This window comes from Bactrocera dorsalis, chromosome 2 (assembly GCF_023373825.1).
Source record: "Bactrocera dorsalis isolate Fly_Bdor chromosome 2, ASM2337382v1, whole genome shotgun sequence".
Taxonomy (NCBI): Eukaryota; Metazoa; Arthropoda; class Insecta; order Diptera; family Tephritidae; genus Bactrocera; species Bactrocera dorsalis.
This window is the reverse complement of record NC_064304.1, coordinates 61174821-61200103: the sequence shown is the minus strand read 5'-3', so window position 1 is coordinate 61200103 and position 25283 is coordinate 61174821. Positions and strand designations below refer to the sequence as shown.

At 37.2% G+C, this 25283-nt stretch overlaps 1 protein-coding gene and 1 pseudogene across 1 annotated transcript in view; one reads left to right on the top strand and one right to left on the bottom strand.

Annotated features, from left to right (window-relative positions):
* The window catches only part of LOC105221823 (coiled-coil domain-containing protein lobo), a 481480-nt gene that overhangs the window by 197070 nt on the left and 259127 nt on the right, over nt 1-25283 (bottom strand). The gene's annotated exons all lie outside the window — the stretch shown is intronic.
* Nucleotides 2482-2611, top strand: LOC125776902 (small nucleolar RNA U3; annotated as a pseudogene).

Here is a 25283-nt window from a genome sequence, read left to right as displayed (position 1 = left end):
ATATTTGAAGTTATTGTCGTGTTGAAACAAAAACAAAATAAAACAAGCAAGGAAGGGCTAATTTCGGATGCAAATGAAGATCTTATACTCCTGCAACTTGCAAGAATCAAAGCCATGGGAAGCACCTTGAGATGTCAAATGTCATCCTAAAGATTCGGAATATTTAAATAGCTTAAAATATACATACATATACTCTATATAACTCGATTCGATATATCAATAGATTTGGCAGAAAAACCAAAATCATATACGTAGTATATGGAGTTGGGGATGTATCGATCCGATTTTATCTATTAACTGTTATCACGGCACAACATAAAAAAAGTTTCCTGGGTCTCATAAAGGTACCTCACATACATTCACCAACTTGAAGCGAAGTCATCTGGATGTTCGAAAATCCTCGTATCTATTTTTGGTACAAAGAAACAAACACGCTCTCTCATTTTACAAAGTCATCAGGAAGTATTGGCCCGATTCAACCCATTACATACAGACATACCTTTCCCAGATAAAGACTATCTCTGAATTTCAATTATATACTATATCATACATTGAACGATAATTTCGATTAAAAGTTAAATCTAGGTGCTGGGATCCAAATATTCGGTACCTAGGGGGCTTGAACACATTTCGCAATTGGCACACACTAGGGGCATTATTCGTGCAAAATTTATTCCGTTATATTAATTACTTTTTGATTTGTGTACTGGAAAGTGAAAGAATCAAGTGGGATTTAAAATTGTGTTAGATAGAAAGTAGACGTAGTTGTTGTTCGATTTTACCCATTTTCACCCTATGAAATAGAAATATTAAAGGAATGCTACGTACAAAATTTCATCAAACCGGTTTGGTGGACTCTCAAGATATGAGATTTCACCAAAAAAAATGACGGTGCGACGCCTGTTATCCAATTTTCACACCGGCTTCAATAAAGCCTTCTCATACCATCTCGGAGGTAAAATTTCATTTCCTTGGCGTAATTTGCTATTGATTTATTGCACTTTTGGTAGTTTTCATAAGTACCGTTATATGGGAAGTAAGCGGGGTTATCTTCCGATTTCCTCTATTTTGGCACTGTCGTTAGCAATTTTTATAATGTTTAGTTACGGTCAATAAAAATAGGTGTACCCCAATGAAGTGTCCTGTGAACACTCTTATACAATTTGTCGCTAGGGCATGCTTACGCCACAAAACTGCACAATCGCCACATATGATAGATACCTGCATCATTACAACCGGCAATAATAAAACTGAGTCGTTGAACAGAGTGCAATCTTCAATCAATCCAATTGTATAATGGACACAGAAATGACACATTACTTTAGGCGAGTTGAAGTCTATACATATACACTTCACTAACAAAAGGGCTCCGTATATTCGCTTACATATTGGGAATGAAGTAAGCACCTACATACATATATATTAAAATACAACAAAATAAACTGGTTAATACGCAAAAAATCCCCCTTAACAACATCAAATAAAATCCTCGTTTGCAATTAATTAGACGGAGCTCTAAAACTGATTTTTCCACGAAATTCGCTTTTTTTGGATATATCTGGTATATGACAAGTATATAAAAAAATCGCTATCATTAATACTTCTCGAGATATTCGGCGTTTTTATTAAGGCCGTATGGAATTTTCATAGATTTTTTATTACATACCATCCATGAAAATTCTATAAGGAAATACTTAAGAAGCCGAATATTTTGAGATGTATTAATTATCACGATTTTAACCTCGGACCTTTTTTGTAGCAAAAAAAATTTTCTACAAGTTTGGCATGTAATTTTTTTTATAGCTCTTGTCATTTACGAGATATATACACAAAAAGGCGAATTTCGTGGAAAAATCAGGTTTAGAGCCCCGTTCTACCTCGCCTCGTCCAGTCCTTAATGTTAATACATATATTTTTTTTCAAACTTATTTTATTTATCCGCTTTTTCTTAAAGCCTAACAATAAGTTATAAAATCTTAAATCTATTTAGCTGGTGTCTGTCGCTCATCAGATTTGAAATCTCCCACTTTTATCATAAATTTTATATTTTTGAAGTTATACTTCGTATACGACGCCGGAAAAGGTTGCGATAGATTCTGGTTGCGCAACCTTCCATAACGCAAGTAACGCAAAGTTGCGCAACCTTGCTCCATCCATATGAATGTAACGCAACCTTGTCTGCGAAGATGTGCGAGCAGCAAGCGAAGCGGTGACAATCGGCGATCGTTTGTTCGTTTCTTTCGGCACAGCTCGGCCGACACAACAACACAACACAATGTTCCATGCTTATGCTGTTGTTGTTTTTGTAGAACAATGTTTCAATTTTTGGTTGGTGACATATTCACATGTGTGCGCATATGTATGTTTGTATGCTTATGCATTATTGAAGTTATACTTCTTTTTCTTTCGTTTGTCTTTCATTTCTGCGAATTCTCAACTATTTTACGAATGTTTTGGTTGAAATACTCTGCGTTGGCTTTTCAGAATCACACAGAATCATTTCTGTGGTTTTTGAAACTGACCCACGAGGACGAGGTATATGGTTTTATCTGGGAGCGTGAGATTTAAGAAAATCGCTCGCTTACAAGGGATAAAATGACTTCTGAGTGGCGATTTTAATGAATAAATTCACAGAATCATTTCTGTGCTTTTGGAAATCTATACTAATAAATATTTTTTTCTTACTAATAGAAAATAAATTAATATAATAATAATTTCTATTAGTAAGCAACAAATTAAAAATAAATTTATTAAGACTATACTTCTCAGGGCATCACAGCAATGTTATGTATATGTATATACATATTATGCATATGTATATACATATTATGTATATGTATATTGCTGTGATAAATTTATTGCGAAAGCAAATGTTCTACAAAGTATGTATATTCTATACTTAAACAAAATTATTAGAACCATTGTATGTTTCTTGCATACTTAAGTTAGCGCAACCTAATTGTCAATGGTGGTGTTGGTGGTAAGCGCTTGGAAGGTCAAGATGCTAACACAGGTCCCAGATTCGAATCCCGACAGAATAAATTTTTAATTTTTTGCTTTTAACATCGTATACTATAAAAAATAAATATTTTTCTTTATTTTAATTTCTATTAGTAAGAAAAATATTTATTTGTATAGTATACGATGTTAAAAGGCATACATCTTCTATCCTATCTTGTGTATCTGCACATGCTCATATGAGTGTATGTATACGCATGTGCGCGCATTGACTTGCATGTTCATACATTCATATATACTTATATGTACATATATTTGCATACATTGCCGAACAAATAAATCACAAGCATACAAACATACATATGCGTACACATATGAATATGTCACCAACAAAAAATTGATCTTCACAAGTCAATCCGGCAGCCAAATTGGCGAAGAACAAAAGAGAGATGATTACGCTGCATATTCTCTTCCGCAACGAAGAGACGGAACTACTTTCTGAGTCAAAATTCATTCATTTAGACTTTGCTTTATTCTTCATTTTATGTGCATAATAAATTTATAAAATGTGAATTTAAGTTTTCTAGTTTTCTTTCATACAAAATGATACGCATTTCTGAATATCACTAAGAAGTATAACTTCATCCGCGCGTAGGGACTCCACGCACCTTTTTTTTTTTTAAATAAGACTCCAATGTTTTATACAATTCTAAAGGTAGAACTTTTTTAATCTTGTATAAAAGACCTTCGTGTCACACCTTATCAAACGCCTGCGCTGCATCTAGAAATATTGCATCTCTACAGCAATAATTGGTAACTCAATTAGCATTTTTGGTGAAATATTATCATGTCCCGGCGACGTTTTTGGATTAAATTCTTTGAAGATACCAATAATTTCAGAAGGAGAAGTCTTAAGAGACTCGAGCGACTCTTTAGCTGTGTTGGGTAAGATTGACAGCTTAAAGTTAACTTTGGCGAGTTGGATTGAAATGCCTTTTCTAGGTGATCTGCAAAGCAATTAGCCTTTTCCTCGTCACTTCGAGCCCAATTTCCACCCAAGTCTCGTATAGGCATGTTGGAGTCAGTTGGTGGCTTCATGGACTTTTGGGCTTTCCAAAGGGAATTTTGCTTGTTTGAATTTGGACACAGCTTCTTTATATACATTTCGGTGTTCAATTCTTCCTCACCTTTAAGCGCCTTTTTTAATTTACGTACAGCAGATTTTAATTGAAGCTGAGTGGAAGGGGAGCGATTTATCTGCCATTCACATCTTGCACGCCTTTTTTTCCAAGGAAATTTCATTATGGGACTGAATAAAATAAACAATTCAAAAAAAAAATCACCCTAATATACATACATACTAGAGACACTTTTTTGAATAAAACCAAATAGAAATTGTAATTCTTAATTTTTCTAAATTTGTTTCATCAAAATCGGACAAGTGGTTCGCGAAAAAACATCAAGATAAGGAAAAAATTTAAAAGGTCATAAAAAAACTGACACATACGAACGCCAAACCCTTTGAGGGTTTTACTATGCTGACCTAGTACCATCACCCTGACTTGGAATTTCACACCCCCCAGTTTAGCTGTTGTACTGTGTAATGGGAGTTCCAACGTGTTGGGAATTGGCTTTTTAGAGAAGTGATCAGGAGATGCTGCAAATTTGATTTTTTTAAATATTTAAATATGTTTTTGCACGATTTCATCACTTCTGCGAGTTCTGTGGTGGCAGAGAACGACTTGTTAAACAAATGGCTGCTACAATTTAGTCTAGAATTATTTTGTAAGGCTTTTATGATATTTGTTCCTCTATCCGTTCTTTTTTATTTGCAAATTCGTATTCGAATATTGGTGATCATATAACATTTAATAATATGTACAATATAATAGTTAATAGTAATACAATAATGTAATGTTTACATGTTAAATATATCTACTGTAAATTAAAAAATTAAAAAAATTACAGATTTTTAATTATCGCGGCATATTTCTCTCTACCTCTCCCCACATCTATAAGGTTACCAACGTTCTGGATTCCTGTCCATTGTCGAATGTTTCGAAGCCACGAAAGTTGTTTACGGCCAATACCTCGTTTTCCTTCAATTTTTCCTTGGATGATTATTTGTAGAAGCTCATACTTAGAGTGCCTCATAATATGTCCTAGGTAGGCTCCTTTTCTCTGTTTTATAGCCTTTAACAACTCTCTATTGCCGTTCACTCTTCTCAAAACTTCACTGGTTGTAACTCTATCTGTCCATAGGATTTTTAGGATTCTTCTAATAAGCCATAGCTCGAAGGACTCTAGTTTGTTCATATCTGTGATTTTTAGAGTCCACGTTTCCATCGCATAGAGAAGCACTGACCAAACATAGCATTTTAAAAAACGTATTGTGGTTGTGATGTTGAGGTCATGGCTGCATAATATGTTTTTGTATTTTAGAAAAGTTGTTCGCGCTAATTCGATTCGAGATTTTATTTCTTTTAATTTTCTTCTTTCTTTCATTGATTTGACAACCAAGGTACTTGAAATTTTTGACTCTTTCGATTAGATTATTATTAATCATGATATAATGGTGTCGAAAGCTTTCTTATAATCAATAAAGCATAAAAATACCTCTTTTTTTGCGTCTTGCCCATTGACTCTTCCTATTTCTTATATATTCTGGCGTGAATGACTTTTAGAAATATCTTGAGAGCATGTGACTTTAGACTAATTGGTCTGTACTCACTACAATGTTTCGCATTATTTTTCTTAGGTAGTGGTATGAACGTTGATTTTAGCCAGTCTTTTGGATATTGGCCATTGTCATAAACTTTTTAAAAAAGCTTTATTAAGAGAGTCATATTTTTGTCATTTATTAACTTTAAAATTTCAGCTGGAACCCCATCCGAACCAGTTGCTTTGTAATTTTTCATTGGTTGTATAGCTCTCTCTATTTCGCCTTTCGTAATATTATATAATTGCCGTTGGTCTGTGATGGAGATGAAGGTTCTGGTGTAATCTACTGTCATCCGAAAAAGCGTTTCCAATATATTTTTTCCATATACTTTTCTTTTCATTTATGTCAAATACCACCTCATTATTTTCATTTATAAGAATTGAGGGCGGATTTTTACGATGAAAACCTGCGGCTTCTTTCAATTTTTTGTGTAAATGGATGGTATCATGTAAAAATTGTAGTCTTTCCATTTCTTGGCATTCATTGTATATCTAGTTTGTTTTTGCATTACGGATCATCTTCCTTATTTCTCTATTTAGTTATCTATACATGTCAGTGTTTTTATTTTTATATTCCCGGCGTTTACTTATTAATTTTAATATGCCATCTGTCATCCAATTATTTTTATTATTTTCTTTCTTTTCTATTCCAAGAGAGTTTTTTGTTGTGGTACAAATTATCTCTTTTAAGTCGCTCCATATACTTTCTGCACTTCCTGGTGGGATATCATTTATTTTTTCGTTAATTTCACTTTCAAATAGGCGTTTCACACTTTCGTCTCTCAACTTATCTATATTTAGCTTCATTTGAGGCTTACTTCTTTTTAATTACGACTAGCCTAATACGCAATTTTGTCAGTAGCAAGTTGTGATCCGAAGGTACATCCGCTCCTGGATATGTATTGACCTTTTTTTTTATTGAGGAACAGAAGCGATTATTTATCAGAATATAATCTATTTGATTTCTTATGATATTATCAGAGGCGTCCGATGGAGATTTCCATGTATACAGACTTCTGGGAGGAAGGCTAAATAATGTGTTCGAAATTATTAATTTGTGTTCTTGACAAAATAAAATTAGTCGATCTCCTCTCTTATTTCTTTCCCCTAAGCCGTATTGGCCTGCAACTCTTTCGACTTTTACTATTCCAACTCTTGTATTGAAATCGCTTTGAATTATATTTATTTCGTTTGGTTTTGTTAATCGCATAAGTTCGTCTAGTTTATCATAGAAAGTCATCACTTTTGTCAGACGTTGGAGCATAGACTTGAATAATATTAATCTATCCGTTACAAACGTAATTTTTTCAATATTCGAAATATCAAATTCATTGAATAAATTTTTAAGTTTTTTTAAGATGTTGTCGCCTGTTGTTCTTTCAAAATCCATTGATTTCATTCCCAAAATTTGAATTTTTGAATTTGAAATCCTTTTGGTGTGGAATGTTACTCCTAAAAAGTTGTCAAAAGTTGTTAGCAACACTCTTCGCCGATTCGCTCTGCATAATTATGCTATTTAATAATTATAATTATTATTATTATTATTTACGCCACCGATTATTGAGATCAAACTGCAACTCAACTTTTTAGCAAGTGCACACGAGTTTAGACTTATGACGAAATAAGTAGATCGAGTTGAATTGAACCACCCGGTATGACCAAACGGTATGATTGCGATCGAGCTTAATGCAAGCAACATCCTTAAACATTCTTTACTACTCACACAAGGCATTCGATCGAACAAAATCATTACGAAACAAGCAAGTGTGATTGGAACTGAATGTTCGCTTTGAGCACGCTCGCTTACGATCATTCATTTTTGTTGAAGCAAAGTTTTGCGTCAAAAAAAATCCGAGTCAATGATGCGGTATGATTGAAAAAATTGAGATCGTTGCAGCTCTCTGATACATACCATATATGTACATACATATGTAAAGCGCCCAATACACTATACCAGCATGCTGGTGCAATCACCTGATGGTGCCAGCTGATTGATAGTAAATGCACTTATGGTGTGATTGCACCATCTTCTGGGGCAAAGCCAAAACGTTTTTGATATTTTTCTGATTGCACAAGTATGCTGGTGTAATTTACCGCATTTAATTCGAATTTTCAAAAAATGAACATCGCAGATACATATGAATTCAAAAGAAAAACTATTTTGGGGAGAATTTATTGATCTACTATATGAACCCATGCCTTGCCTGTGGAGAATTAAGAGTGCGAAATATTGTTAACCGCGAAATAAAAAGCACGTTTTACAACAATATGATAGAATAATTTAAAATCTTTGATCTTTTCTTCCTAACTAATGGTTCCACTATGTTTAGTAATTGGTAAAACTGATTTTCATCCATTAAGTAAATCCGTTTAGGCGTTGGTTTCTAACCGTCTGAAAAGTTTAATATTGCCTAATTCATGTTTGTCTTTTAACCAGTCCTTAATCCAAACACGCTTTTTTCTTTCATTTTCTTCGTTTTCTTTTTAAGACAATAGCGATAATAATTCCTGCATATATGCACAATTGGAAATTCCAAGCGAAGCCTTATCCTTTTCCACCAAGTCTTGCCACAATGTTTTCATTCATACGTACGTCACGATCTCGCCAGCGTACCTGCTATCTCTCAATTCGCTAAACTACAATATGTCAATGTCGTCGTATATCTTATACAGCTCATTGTTGCATCGAATGCGATATTCGATGTAGCCAACGCACAAAGGACCATAAATCTTTCGCAGAACCCTTCTCTCGAAAACTCGTAACGTCAGCTCAACTCATCGTCCATGCCTCTGCACTATATAGCAGGACGGGAATAATGAGTGACTTATAGAGTTTGGTTTTTGTTTGAGAGGACTTTACATCTCAATTGCATACAAGAATTACTCTGCGTTGGATTTGTTATTGCTGCTGGTTCCAATATAGACGAAAATATCTACAGATTGAAGAAGTCGCACGATAGGAGTCGCATTGTCTAAAACCTCGTTTGGTTTCGAACGGCTCGGAGAGGTCCTTCCCGATTCTCACGGAGCTTTTGGTATTTTTCAACGCCTGTAAACACAGCCATATTAGTTTTGCAGATAACCATATTTCGAACCCTGGCGGAGTCGATCAGCCTCTACTCATTAGGGGATATTTTCTCTTGGAAGCTGAATTTACCGACTATTGTGTCGAAGATTGCCCACCCTGCCAGGTCTCTAAGCACGATTTTGATATCGTACTGGGGCAGCTCTCACAGGTGCGCTCCAAGCGCTCGTAGAAGGCATCTTTGGTCACATCGTCCTTCTATTCCCTCGGGGCGTGGACGCAAATTAGCCATATGTTGAAGAATTTCGCTTGAGCGAATTGTGGTCAGACGTTCATCGACTCGGGCGCGGAGTCTCTTTTCCACCACGAATCCCACCACGAAATCACACTTCTTTATTTGGCGACTGTAGTAAATGTCACAAGGGCCTACTCATCGCAGTCTTTGTCTCCTACTTCGCATTTTTAAGATGGCGGGGATGTTAGCCTTTATTTTCACGCGGACATGAACCAGCTGGGCAGCAGCCCCTTCCCAGTAAAGGGACCTGACATTTAAGAACCCTGCCCTCAAATCGTAGAGTAGAGATTGTTCTCCTCCTCACTTTTTCTCGCATTCAAACGGATGTTCTTTGGCTACCCAGAGAATACCTGATTTAAGACCGGAATTCGTGAGCTGCTTGAACCATATGTAAAAGGATCGGTCCTGGGCACGCCTAAGTGAATAGCATTCAGGGAACTATCCTCACTTGCGTGAACTTGTACACATAACTCCATCCTCCAGAATACAATTATTAAAATATTACATAGGCTGCTATATATATTTCTGGACTAGGCAACACTAAGTGTTGCCAGGTGCAATCTGACATTTCCATTGGAAAGTTTAACATTTTTTAGCATAACATCACTCAGAACGTTTTGTCATTTAATCGTGAGTTGTTTTATTTACAGGGAATTTAAAAATTCATCTCGGCCAAAAAATGGAATTAACTCGTGAGCATTTTCGTGCGATCATTTTTCACAACTTTCGACGTCTATTATCACGACAAGAGTGCATCGATGAACTAAAATCTTTGTATGGCTAAGAAGCACCATCCTATAGCACTGTGAAAAACTGTTACAACGAATTCAATCGTGGCCGACGTTCGCTCAAAGATGAATTCCATGAAGGTCGTCCAAAAACAGCCGTTGTACCAGAAAACATCGATGCCGTACGTGAACTGATAATGCAAGACCGTCATGTAGCATACCTTCAGATAGAGGCATGCCTATGCATTTCTCCCACCAGCATACATTCGATATTGCATGAACATCTGGCCGTAAAAAAGGTTTGTTCTCGTTGGATCCCGCACAATTTAACAATCGCTCAAAAAAAGGCTCATGTGGATTGGTGTAAAGAAATGCTGACAAAATACGATCGCGGTGCTTCAAAAGACGTTTATAAGATCGTCACAGGTGACGAATCATGGATCTATGCATATGAGCCCGAAACAAAATAGCAATGGACCGTGTGGGTCTTCCAAGACGAGCCATATCCAACGAAAAAAACAAAAAAACATTTTCGTTGATAAATATGCCTATTTTCATTATTAGGCCAGAAATATATATAGCAGTCCTTGTATTTACGAATTATGTCGCAAACGTTATTGCCGGCATCAGTATCTGTGACGTCATACCTGAGGTTTAATTTTGAAAGTTTTTCAAAGAAAGATTTTTCAGCGGAAAAATAACGAATTTTTTAAGTCTAAATCGAAGATTGATATTTTCGATTTGAAGTATAATTTATAGACACTGACATGCTATGAGGATCGAGAACTATAGCTTTTTGAAGGCTGGTCTGTTCCATTGCATCTTGTCAAAATGAGTGCCTCAAAAATGCAAGTGTGTATATATTTATATGACATGTATGGTATAATTATGTTTATCGACAATTGTATAAGTTTAAAATTGAATTTTTTGTAGAATGCTTCGAGTGATTGTTGAGGTGTGATATTTTCTCGGCATTTGAGATCAAAGTTATTAGGGGACTCACAACTTGTCATCCGTACAATATGACCTAGCCAGCGTAGCCGCTGTCTTTTAATTCGCTAAACTATATCAATGTCGCCGTATATCTCATAGAGCTCATCGTTCCATCGAATGCGATATTCGCCGTAGCCAACGCGCAAAGGACCATCAATTTTTCGCAGAACTTTTCTCTCGAAAACTCGCAACGTCGACTCATCGGTTGTTGTCATCGTCCAAGCCTGTGCACCATATAGCAGGACGGGAATTGTGAGTTGGGTGTTTGTTCGTCGAGAGAGGACTTTACTTTTCAATTGCCTACTCAGTCCGAAGTAGCACCTGTTGGCAAGAGTAATCCTGCGTTGGATTTCCAGGCTGACATTGTTAGTGGTGTTAATGCTGGTTCCTAAATAGACGAAATTATCTACAACTTCAAAGTTATGACTGTCAACAGTGACTTGAGAGACAAGTCGCGAGTGCGACGACTGTTTGTTTGATGACAGGAGATATTTCGTCTTGCCCTTGTTCACTGCCAGACCCATTTGCTTTGCTTCCTTATTCCGTCTGGAGAAAGCAGAACTAACGGCGCGTGTGTTGTGGCCTATGATATCAATATCACGGGTCTTTTCCAAGATTTGGCGCATGGTGAATATCTGGTCGGTTGTTGATTTACCAGGTCTAAAGCCACACTGATAAGGTTCAATCAGTTTGTTGACGGTGGGCTTTAATCTTTCATACAATACGCTCGATAGAACCTTGTACGCGATGTTCACCGCTGTGTTTGAATAGCTCGGCCAGCAATCCATCGGCCCCTGCCGCTTTGTTGTTCTTCAGGGGGGCAATTGCTATTCGAACTTCTTCATGGTCGGGCAATGGAACGTCTGCTCCATCGTCATCGATTGGGGTATCGGGTTCGTCTTCTCCTGGTGTTGTGCGTTCACTGCCATTCAGCAGGCTTCAGAAGTGTTCCCTCCATAATTTAAGTATGCTCTGGGCATCGGTGGTTAGATCACCTTGGGGGTTTCTACAAGAGTATGCTCCGGTCTTGAAACCTTCTGTAAGCCGCCGCATCTTTTCGTAGAATTGTCGAGCATTACACCTGTCGGCCAGCTTATCAAGCTCTTCGTACTCACGCATTTCGGCCTCTTTCTTCTTCTGTATACAAATGCGTCTCGCTTCCCTCTTCAACTCTCGGTATCTATCCCATCCCGCTCGTGTTGTGGTCGATCGTAACGTTGCGAGGTAGGCAGTCTGTTTTCTTTCCTCTGCGACACGGCACTCCTCGTCGTACCAGCTGTTCTTTTGCACTTTCCGAAAACCAATGGTTTCGGTTGCAGCTGTACGTAAGAAGTTTGAAATGCCGTCCTACAGTTTCCTTATACCGAGTTGTTGACGAGTGCTCTCGTAAAATCATAGAAACATAAATTTTGCACCTGTTTAAAAAATTGTTGTTGGCTTACATACAAAAATAAGTATACGTACTTATAATTCTCAACGCAATGATTTCAGTTCGATATAACTTATAACTTCATGAGACTATATGAAACCCCTATATAATAAATAGTTTTCTTCTGTTTTTGGAAATGACATCTACGAGATGGGCGTAATCGGACCACTGCCACGCCCACAAAACGCTATTAACCAAAACCTATGAAGTGCCATAACTAAGCGCTAAATTAAGATATGGAACTGTAAATCCTTGCAATTTGCGGTTATACTTTGTACTTTCTTACTTGTTATACATAGATATGTATATAGATATGAGCATAATACATACAAGGTCAGTCGCAAAAGAAACAGGACTGTTAAAAAAACAACAAAAAATTTATATTTTTCAAAATATATATTTTTTTATTCAAAGTAGTTTCCTTGTGCTTCGATACAGCGTTTAGCGCGATCAAATAGCATTTCAAGTGAGTGTTTAAGGTCATTTTTCGGAATGCTCTTGAGATTATCGGTCGTCGCCTTTTGGATAGCTGAGATGTCCTGAAACCAGTATCCTTTCATGGGCAAATGAAGTTTTCCAAATAGGTAAAAATCACAGGGTGCTAGATCAGGTGAGTAGGGTGAGTGATTAATGGTTAATATGGAGTTTTTTGTCAAAAAATCAGTGACAAGAGTCGACCGATGACACGGCGTATTGTCGTGCAACAGGCGCCAGGACCCTGCCTCACGGTATTGTGGTCGAGCACGAAGAATGCGTGACAAAAGACGTTTCATAACAACAAGGTAAAACACAGCATTAATCGTTTGGCTAGGTGGGACGAACTCTCGGTGTAAAATACCCTCGGAATCGTAAAAACATATCAGCATTGTCTTTATTTTTGACTTCTGAAGACGACTTTTTTCGGTGATGGCTCTCGTCCGCACGACCTTCTTCGAATCGCTTAAACCACTCATGCACATTACTACGGGATAGGCACTGATCACCATAAACTTTTTTCATCATTTGAAATATTTTAGTAAACGTTCTCCCAAGTTTAAAACAAAATTTAATATTTGCTCTTTGTTCAAAATGCATTTTACGACCGATGACCAAAAGCTGCTGTCACTTTTTGATCGATAACATCGATTGTAGTTATCCAATTGTCTTAAAATTTTTAGTAAATGTCAACAAGAGATCAAACTTTTTATTTAATATACCCATCAATAGGTGGCGCCACCGCAAACAGTTATATTTAAAAAGTTCTGCTTCTTTTGCGACAGACCTTGTACTTATATACAAAGAAGACGTATGATGTTAAGCGTAAAAAACTCAACATTGCTGTTTTAAAACTTCGATGTTATAATTGTGCAATTCACAAGTCTCATAAAGTTGTAAGTTATAACGATTCGAAAACATAGCATTGAAAATTGTAAATGTGTAAACTCATTTTTGTATGAAATCCAACAACAATTTTTTTAAACAAGTGTAAAAATTTATAATTTTACGATTTTACGATGCTTTACGACAGGTTGTGAGTACCCCAAATATATATGTTGATATAAGCATAGTAGTATAATATACTCGTATGACGTTTTACATAAAAATCTTTAACATCGCTGTTTGAAAACAAACGAAATAATAGTAATTTACAAAATAACTAACAAATTCATTGTTTGTGCTTAAATGTACTTTAATAAAGTTTAGGTTCAAAATTTCGGTTTCATATCTTAAAATAATAAGCCACAAAAATAAAGAGATGTTTCTTTAAATTAGTATAAAGTCTTCTTTGAGATATAATCATTAACCCATTGATTTTTTGCAAAATATAACAAAATATTTACAGATTTTGGCTGCAGTACTGTACGTTTTTTATTTACGATTTCCCTATCTTTGGTGAAGGCTCGTTCCGACTCATTCGAAGTTGATGGAGCACATAAATATTCCTTTGCCCATTACTAAATTTTTTGTGGGACGAGCCACAATATATTATAATATTACATGTCAACGTTTAATACAACATGGCAACATCATGTCAGCAAGTCAGCAAGTCAGCTGCGCCTGGCTTACAAGCAATGCTGAAACGAATACGACACAAAACGAAACAAGGAATACATAGTTAATCGTTAGGCTTGAGGACGACCGCGGTTATTACTATATAGGACTACGCATCATACGAGCAGTTCTCATCTCCTGCTGACAGCCACCGCGTGCGCATCATCACACCATAACCACCACAATTGGTGACCCCGACGTGATTGATAGCCCGACGTGATTGACAGCCCGACGTGATCGATAGTTATACCGCGATTCATTAATATAGTTTGAAGTTTAAAATTAACTATTTTGGCTACAGTGCACCTCGTTAATTAAACTACGCAAACAGTTTTTGACCACAGTGCACTTTGTGTAGTCGTTTTTGTGCTCATCTGCGGAAGTGGCTGCTCACGCATACGACCGATTGGAGGACAACTGGAGTTTTCCCGCAGTGCTGATCAGTGCAACCTCGAGAGCAGCACATACAACTTTTCAAATCATCATTTTTTTTCGCTAAATCGCTATGCCCGATAGCGCAAACGTGCAAGTGGTAGACAGTATAACGCCACTCCAACGTGTTTCTATACGATGTCCGCTCTTCAATTCCGAAGGACCAGCCTTGTGGTTCGCCCAACTCGAGGGACAATTTCATCTCGCCGGAATTTTCGATGAAATTACGCAATACCACTACGCTTCCTTACACCTTGACGCCAAGACCGCCGCAGAAGTGGAAGACCTTCTTTTGAACGTTCCCACAGAAACGCCCTACACTCGCCTAAAAGGGACACTGATCGAACGCCTTACGCTCTCTCGAGAAGCACGGCTACAACAGCTTCTCGATCGAGAGACCTTGGGTGATAGAAAACCGTCGCAATTTCTGCGTCATATCAGAAGCCTCGACAACACCGTTCCGGACAACATTTTTCGAACTAAGTGGCTAAGCAGACTTCCGATGTCAACGCAATCTATACTTGCATCCCAAGCGGACATGAATCTTGATATACTCGCATCTCTGGCAGATAAAATACACGATATCGCACTACCAGCAGAAATTAATTCGCTCCAAGAATCAACAACAACATCAGCAGTCGAATCACGCATTTCCCGTCTCGAAGCTTCGATTAACGAGCTAGCTTCCAGTTTTAAGCGGCAGAGCATATCTCGTACCCGTTCTCGTCAGCGCTTTCGTTCGCGCACATCTTCATCAGCATTGAACAACGACACATGCTGGTACTACCAAAATTTCGGCAATAAAGCAAAACGTTGCCGATCGCCGTGCTCATTTCAGGGAAACCTACCGTCGGACCGTTAGTGGCGGTTAACGGCTCCTCACGCGAATCAAACCGCTTTTTCATAACAGATCGCGCAACCAAAATCCAATTCCTGGTGGATACTGGTGCCGATCTCTGCACTTTTCCTAAATCTCTCGCACCGTGGCCGTACGAACGAATCAACTATAATCTCACAGCAGCAAATGGGTCAACGATTAATACCTACGGTTGCATAATTCTAACACTAAACCTTGGCCTCAGACGAAATTTTACATGGCGCTTCGTGGTGGCGGACATAACGAAACCTATTATTGGCGCAGATTTTTTAGCTCATTTCGGCATCTTACCCGACCTCAAGAATAGCTGCCTTATCGATTCCATAACTGGACTAAAAGCCGCATGTAAGTTATCTCCATCAAAAATCATTTCGGAAATTAAAGTACTGCCCGTCGATCCTATATGGGCAGATGCACTAAAGGAGTTTCCTAACCTGACAAAGCCCGAAGGAATCTGTCGGCCAACAAAACACACGACGCTGCACCACATATCTACTACACCAGGCCCTCCAGTTTCCTGTAAAGCTCGAAGACTTCTTCCCGACAAACTTAAAACTGCCAAGACAGAGTTCGAGAAAATGTTACAACTAGGAATCGCTCAACGTTCGAAGAGCTCCTGGCGAATGGCGACCTTGTGGAGATTATCGACGACTTAACGCCCGTACATTGCCAGACCGATATCCTGTTCGTGTTCTCGAAGACTCTACTGCCAATCTAACCGGCAAAACAGTATTTTCAACAATTGATTTAGTACGCGCTTTTAATCAAATATCTGTTTCCAAAGAAAATGTCGACAAAACTGCTATTATAACACCGTTTGGTATTTTCGAGTTTCCGTTCATGACGTTCGAACTTCGGAATGCTGCACAAACATTTCAACGATTTTTCGACGAGGTAACACGAGTTAACTTTCCACGACCAAAAACGATCCGAAAACTGCGTGAGTTTCTTGGCATGTCAAATTTTTATCGTAAATTTCTTAAAAACGCTGCTAAGTTACAGACGCCCCTGCACGAGTATATTCAAGGAACTTCAATAAAACGTTCTCATCCGGTCCCTTGGACACCAGAAGGAGATGCAGCGTTCGTTCAATGCAAAGAAGAGCTAAGTCAAGCAACAATATTAGCATACCCTGATACAACGCTCCCCTGGGCAATATTTACTGATGCCTCAGAATATGCTATCGGCGCCGTCTTCCAACAACGGCGAGGACAACACTGGGAAACATTGGCCTTCTTCAGCCAAAACCTTCAACCTGCTCTTAGAAAACACTGTCCGTACGACCGTGAACTTCACGCTATCTACGCAGCTTTACGAAAATTCCGTTATATTTTCGAAGCACGACACATCACGATATTCACGGATCACAAACCTTTGCTACATGCTTTTTCTCAGGACCCCGATCGAGCAACACCCTGGCAATTCCACCGCCTAGATTTCATCAGCCAGTTTACAACCGATATCCAACATATAGCCGGAAAAGACAACATCGTCGCAGATGCTCTTTCTCGCATCGAAGAAATTTCAATGGCAGTATCTTCAAACGAACTTGCACAAGCACAAGCTGAGGATGAGGAACTTCAGCAAAGAATACAAAGAGAACAACAGGATTCACTAAACTTGCGACCTGTCAACATTCCAGGCTGCAATAAACCAATATACTGCGACGTTTCGACCGATATTATTCGTCCATACGTTCCCATCGCACTAAGGAAGAAAATATTCGTCGCTCTTCACAGCATTAGTCATCCCGGAGCTTCCGCCAAATTGTTAACGCAACGATACGTTTGGCCCAGCATTAACCGCGACTGCCGTTTGTGGGCCCGAACATGCCTAGCTTGCCAACGAAATAAAGTATCTCGCCACGTTTTATCACCAATCCAAAACTTTCCAAGCCGCACAAGACGTTTCGAACATATCCATGTGGACATCATTGGTCCATACGTACCTTCAAAAGGGTATCGCTACTGCTTGACAATCATCGATCGTTTCACCAGGTTTCCAGAGGCATTTCCCATCGAAAGTATCGACGCCGAATGTGTTGCCCGTACACTTTTTGCTGGATGGATACGCCGCTACGGAGTACCATTACAAATCACAACGGACCAAGGAACACAGTTTAAGAGCCAACTCTTTAACGCTCTCGCTCGTCTCCTCGGCAGTAAACATATAAATACAACCACTTTCCATCCGCAGTCGAATGGAATGGTGGAACGTCTTCACCGTCACTTGAAGGATGCCATTCGTTGTCACGAAAACAGCTCATGGGTCGACATGCTACCCATCGTTCTCCTTGGAATTCGCGCCGCTTGGAAGGAAGATCTTGGCGCAACTCCTGCCGATCTTGTTTATGGAGAGCCAATTCGTTTACCAGGTGAATTCCTAGCGCCTTCGCCACGATCTGGTTTGCCACCATCCAATTTGGCATTACGCTTGAGAAATTGCTTCGCAGATCTTGCACCACAACCCATCGTCCGTCATGGTCAGAGGAAAACATTCATTTTCAAAGAACTATCTACATGTTCACATGTTTTTATTCGTCGCGACGCTCCACACCACGCATTCACTTCACCTTATGAAGGACCTGACCGAGTCATTTCAAAGCACGAAAAATATTTCATCGTAAACGTCAAAGGCGAAAACACTACAGTTTCGATCGACCGACTAGAGCCTGTTTATGTACTTCCTGACGATAGGCTCAACGAGAATGAGCAGCAGAACGACGATGACAACAATACTACACTTACTACATTAACTTCACCAGAGTCATCTGAACCTGGGACATCTCGCCATCATACCGCCCATCTGAATCCGATTCCGCTGAACTTTTAATAATCTTCCTAAATTATCAATAATTTTGATAACGTTCTCCAAGAAGGGGAGTACTTGTGGGACGTTGCGGGCGTTAGGCTTGAGGACGCCCGCGGTTATTACTATATAGGACTACGCATCATACAAGCAGTTCTCTTCTCCTGTTGACAGCCACCGCGTGCGCATCATCACACCATAACCACCACATTTTTTTTCTAGTTATCTGATGCCTTGAATAGCGCTGCTCGAAAAATTGGCGGCATTCGCTCTATTGATTTTTGGTTTGCGCTGCCCCAAAACTATTCCAGTCTACGTTTGTCCGGGTTAGATCTGGGTTTGTCGTCTAAAAAAAAAAAAAAAAAATACATTGCACAATTATAAGAACATCGATGACATCAATGTTAATAAATTTTTATCATCGACGTTTTTCCAGCCGTAGTAAGTGATTACGGTGGAAGGGAAACCGAAAAATATTCAGTAATACATATACAGACGAGTGAAATTTTGTTGCGGGAACACGTATGTAGTTTGTGGGAGACTGGACGAGAAAAAGAGAAGGCAACAGAATTGCTCGTACTCAGGCAAAGCATGTAATTCGGCAGTCCTTTTCATACTGAAATTACTTCCATGTTTGCAATTATGCGCTTTATGTTACTTTTATCGCTTTAGAGATTTTCACTTAACGACATTTTGTGAGTGTGCAATGGCTCAATCATATGCAATACCAAGGTTCTTATCACGACATCTTAACTCTTGCTCAAGTTTTTGTACGCATGGACGGATAGACAGTCCTATAATTCGATCATCTCGTCATCCTCATCACTTGGATATATTGTATATAACTCTTTATCTATGTATCTAGCGAGAATATAAAAATATTGAGATTAAATGAGACATTCGTTAGTACTCAATTATCGTGGTATTAAATCAACTCATAACTGTTTTATGTATGTGGTTTTTTATTAACGTTACTACGAAGGATGTTCAGTATTCATTTAGCCGCATCGCCGGTAGAACACCATGGAAAAAAATAAATAGAGGCCGAAGGCCTCTGCTGCTAGTGCTGCTAGATATTTATTTGTAGAATATTAAGTATTGTACAAATAATTTATAAAAATAAAAAAAAAAAAAAAAAAAAAATATCGTTTAGCCCATTCTCGTAGTCATCTTTCCTTCACTATGTGTTGTCATAAAGGTAAAGTCCACTTTTCACTATTAATATTTCTTCCACAGGTTTAAGAAAAATTCATCATTTCAAAAATCATTACAGATTTTATCACAGGGCAGAATTTTGTACCCCAATTTTTTCCAGCGATATGTTTACGATGACGATAGGACTGTTCAACATGGCAATACGTGAGCAATCATAACGTGCAACAAAATTCTAATGGTAGACATATTCGAAATAAAGTTACCATGTTACAATTTGCATGATTCGGTTTTGCAAAAAGGGATCAATTTAGCACTTTTCAAAAATCCCAAAAACTAATTTAGCAGTTTATGTAAGAATATAATGATGTCGTCAACATCTTTTAAGACACAATCAGGTGAATTTGAGGGCAGATATGTATATCAATATTACTGACTGACTATCTTACAGAGATTTTGCCTTCGTCCATCACTATGTCTCCGAGAAACATGTATCGAAATTACTTAGATGCAATGTCAATTGTTCGGCAAGCCATCGCTTGAAATTAAATATTTTTACATGGTCGATATTTGCGATCAACTGAGGCTATACATATATGAATTTCCAAAGTATTTTCAGCATCACTCCATAATTCGTCTGGACATTCATTTGCCACAATGAGAAAATAATGTTTTGATTGATCATAAAAAATCTGTAATCGAGGTATTCACACATGCTAGGGAAATTGCGTCCAACGATAATGAGACAAAATGAAGCTAAGACATTTAATTCAGCAAACCAAACGCGTAATTTGTTTACCATTATTTGCGCCTTAAATATTCCAGCAAAGGCTTTAGCACTTAAGGTGGTATTTACAGGTAATTTATGCGAAGATTTCGTTAGAGATGGTTGTAGAGTAGATGTTTCTTTTAATAGAGCATTATTAGAAATCGAGGATATTTTGTTAGCGCATGTAACATTATAAGCATAACAGGATGAAATGTGCTTTGTTTGACAGTCTATGTAGGTGTTGGGAAAACTTTCACACAAACGACTATAATTCGAATTAAAAAAACATCTCGATGTATTTCGATTGCAAGTGTTTTGCCACCACATAAGTTGGAGCTCAAAGCTAATGAAATAGTTTTGTTAAATTCGAAATTTAAATACGAAACAAGCATTCGTGAATGGGAGGGGAATGCGAGCTAAAACAATGCATAATAAAACAATAGATTGTGAAGTGCTCACTGGAGTTGCTCGCGGAAAACGTATTTTGATTCCACGCATACACTTGATGTAATCATAGGGTTACCAGATGTACTGATTTTACAAGTAGGCGTACTGATTTTTAGACCCCCGTACTGATATACTGATTTTTAAATGAAGTGTACAGATTTTCGGCGCAAACCCCTTTTTTTCGCAAATTTATCAAATTTTATTGGATACACACACGTGCACATTCGATAAACGCGCCGAACAATTTTTAGATCGGATGAAAAGAGACAAAATATATCGATCGTTATCGAGACTTTCGATACTGTTATTCACAGCCACCACCATTGTCAACAACGTTTATAATTCTTTCAAATCAATCGTGCTTTCGTTTAACTTACATACTTGTCGAACGAAAACGGATGTGGATATATTATATTGCAAGCTCCATTTTTCAAACTTTTGGAATTCGTCGACGTTCCCAAGTTATCGGTAAGTGTTCAAACCAAGACTTGTGAGGTTATAAATATGATGTGAAATGAAATTATTTCGAAAATTAATTTAATTTTACAGATAATATTTGGAGTACTTGCAGTTATCAATGGCAAAGGAAGCAAAAAGGAAAAGAAAAGGCAATTATGCTTTTACGTCCGCTCTGCAAAAACAATTCCCTTGCTTTGTGCAGGGCAAAACCGAGTAAGGAGTGAAGTGTTAAGTTTGTTCTTGTTCCCATTCTTTTGCTCATGGCGGTGGGTGCCCTTTCTATTTTCTTCTCTAAGATCAATAATAATAAAAAATGCCGTATACAGTATGACATGAAAAAAAGTATTGTTGTTGTATATAAATTTTTGAATGTGTCTGAAAACTTTATTCGATTTTTTTCTTGCTTGTATTGTAGTTGATTGAATGCAGTTTTTTCTGTATTTTCAATTTGTTTTTCTATGAACCGTAATAATTTGAATTTTTAATGATAAATGAAATTTGTCAGCTGATATTTAGAATGTTTAAATGTTTCAATTGTTTTAGGAGTTTATGATTTAAGAAAACACGTCAACTCAGCGAACACACAAAAAAACGTGAGAACCTCTTCAAAATCGCAATCCTTGGATACTTTCATGGTCACAAAATCATCTCCAACGGCACTTAAAGTCTGGGCTGCAGAAGGAACTCTGGCATTCCATACTGTAAAACATCACTCTAGTTATATTGTAATGGATTGTACTGCACCTCTAGCCTTATCACCCTAGCAATGCATTTTAAAACAAAAGTTTCCAGTATATTTTGGAAGTAGTAATTGTCAGCTGTCAAAAAGAGCTTGTTTGTGGTACTAAATTTATGTTTTTCTGAAAATTTAGAATTTAAGTTGTAAAATTTGCAAAAGTTTTATCATTTTTCAACTTTTACTTAATCAAGAAAATGAATTACTAAGAGAAATATTAAATTTTTTCTAGAAGACATAAACTATCTGTATTATAAACAAAATCTCTTAATTATCAATATTTTTTATTGAAGTGTTTTTCACAATAGAATATAATGTAATGCAACTTACTTAAAAGATAAAAATGCAAACAAAGTTACATTATTTTTCACAAGTAATCACATATTAATCACAAGTTCAAACTATTGTAATCGCAAACTGCGCGTAATAATTTTTTGGAGTACTCAGGATGACTCTTTAGGACTTTATACCTTTCCCAAGTTTTACTGTAATCAGCGTGTACAGACTCACACGATTGTTCGCTAAAGTATCCTAATCCTTTATTGGTTTTCGTACAAAATTCTGAAACATGGTAAAATATTGCATGAATCTTTGGTGTAACTGGAATTCCAAGGGATTCGTAACTCTTTTTAAAAGCGTCGATATGCTTTTGAAAATTGAAATCTAGTTCGATTGAAAAGCATCCGTCAACAACTTTTTTCAATGCTCGAAACGTAAAATATGTTGAATATTTTGCGCAACTCAAACATTTCATGCCATCTAATACGTCTATCTTATTTAACAAAGTTTTACACGCATTACCTGCAAAAGTCGGAGATCCATATGTACACTGACGTTCAACATTGCATTTTTTGGCCCATTGTAAACTGACCTTTTCGTTTTCCAACATCATATGTTTGAATAAAGTATTAACACCACCCAATAATAAGTGTAATTCTGGAGGAGGTATGACATGTAGAACTTCTTTATCATCGTTCGCCAAAAAGAGTGGTGGGTTTACACAATTTTTAAAGAACTTAGAATGTTTAAAAACTTTCCCTTTCGAGCACCAGCTTCTGAAGTTTTTTAAACAATTTTCTGTTGTCCTAGCGGGTCCACAATTATTGAGGTTAAGATGAGATATTTCACACCCCGTACACGGGTGTGAACTACTATGTCCCATTAGACCAGTAACGATGTTGGCAAGCTTGAGATCAGTAGCTATGGAACCGTTGTCAAGGAGCTAAGCCGATTACAAATATATTTTTTACACCAGAATCTTGATAATCTTTGTGGTAATTACTTTTAGTTTGTTTTTCTTTATGACTTTCAAGCGAAGATTCATAAGACGTTTGAACCGAAAGCGTGATTTTGAAAAAGCCACCTCCACCATCCAAGCCAAATTTTAGGTACGGTGTTTCTGAGAGTCTTCGACTATTCACAATATAATTAATAAGTCCTGGTAAATCACTACATATAACTGCAGAGGGAGAGCTGTGATTAGGAAATGTCTTCTTTTTCACAAAATCAAATTTTTTTGTCTCAAAATATTTATCAACAGAGTGACTATTATCAGCCAGTTTCTTTTGAAAATTTGGTTCGATAATTTTAGAGTTCTTAGCCTCAGCCCGAATAGCAGTAGCGATATCTAAAACCATTCTTCTACTTAAACTTAAATTTTTCTGCATCCTTCGTAGTGCATCTGCAGAAATTGTAGTGATCTGTCTCTCCGCTGTTTTCTTTTACGTTTACATTCAGAGGTTTTCCATGAGATTGTGATAATGATAATGAATTGTCACCATTTTTATTTAAGGTCTTATTTTTCCACAAAATGATCTTTCTCCTTGCTCGAAAATTTGTTTACTTCATACTCGATGGCATTAATTGCATTGTTGAAATTACATTTGTGACTTATACCGCATCCAAATAATCCTAAACACTTAGTACACCTCTTATCGAATTTTATTTCAGTAACTTTTTCTTTCTTCTTTACATTTTTGTCTTGACTCTTTTTTAATGTGCTTTTAGCATTTAAACCTTTAACGTTTGGTAGATTCTTATTTCGCAAGTCACTGATTTTTAAACAGAGAAAACATGTACAATTTTCACTACCTGATGAAGAACGCGTTTTTATTGATGTTAACTTACTGAAGTCAGGAACTTTGAAGTTTTTTTTTATTCTTTAGCGCCTAATCCACTGACAAATTGCAAGTAAAACATATAACACTTGGAAATCTTTCATCTGAAAAATCAAACTGATCCAACACATTCTTTAGTTTAATTTGGATTTTCCCTTGTATAATCAGCATTTTTTTACTTTTTTTCCAACAAAGCAGGCATAATTTTAAGCAATTTGCAGTGCGATTTCCAGATTTCTTATAATTCAGAAGGAACATGGTAAAGATATGATGTTTATATTAGCACTTAATATACAAAACTATTTTTCGAAACGTCCGGGTATTATAGTTAAGGACTGTACCGAAAAGAAACTGCGCACTTTCAATTCAATATTTCTCACGAACTAGCCGTTTGATCCCATTGTGGTAAGTACCGCTAGAAAGCGTGATCAGTTCTGCTTCTACTGTTTTTTCTTTCTCCATAATTTGTTATTTCATTTTCGCGATAGGTCGAATCAAAGAGCACGTGCGTAAGCAAATTGTGCAAAATTTACCAGATTTGTTCAAGCTTCTTCTATAAAAATCTTATTTTCGCTGTCAAAAAAAAAAGCGCCAAGTGGATTTTTTTCATTTTACGTTTATTTTCTTTCTAATATTACCTAGAAACAGAATCCACTTGAAAATTTTATTTACCTAAAATTTTTATTTAAATTCGCTCCAGAGCACCGTGATATACGATATACAAAAAGCTTTAAAAGGAATTCAGTTCATAAGTTTGAGCACAGATGCTTCTAATCATGGTCTTCATAAGCTTTTCCCCGTTGTTACTCAATACTTTGATTTTGAAAATGGGGGTATTCATGTGAAATTGCTGGATTTACAAGAATCATATAACGAGAAGGCTGAAACGATTACAAATTTGATTGAAAGCGTTCTCGGGACACAAAATTTGACTGAAAAATTGACAGCTTTTGTAGCAGATAACGCTCAAATCAATTTTGGTGGCTTGAATCGCAAGGGGTCCAACAATGTGTTGGCCCTACTCAAAGAAAAAGTAAATTCTCGTGTCACTGGTGTTGGGTGCCCTACTTATATTCTTCATAATTGCGCCCAGCATGGATTAGATCAATTCGGAAAATATGATATTGATGCCCTCGTTTATAAACTGTTCTCGGTGTACACTGTCATAACAGCTGAATTGAAAGAATTCTGTCAGTTCGTTGATGTTCAATATCAACCTTTACTTTCACACAGCAAGACTCGATGGCTTAGTTTGTTTCCTGCAGTGGAACGAATTCTCAAACTGTTCCCTGCATTAAAAGCTCAC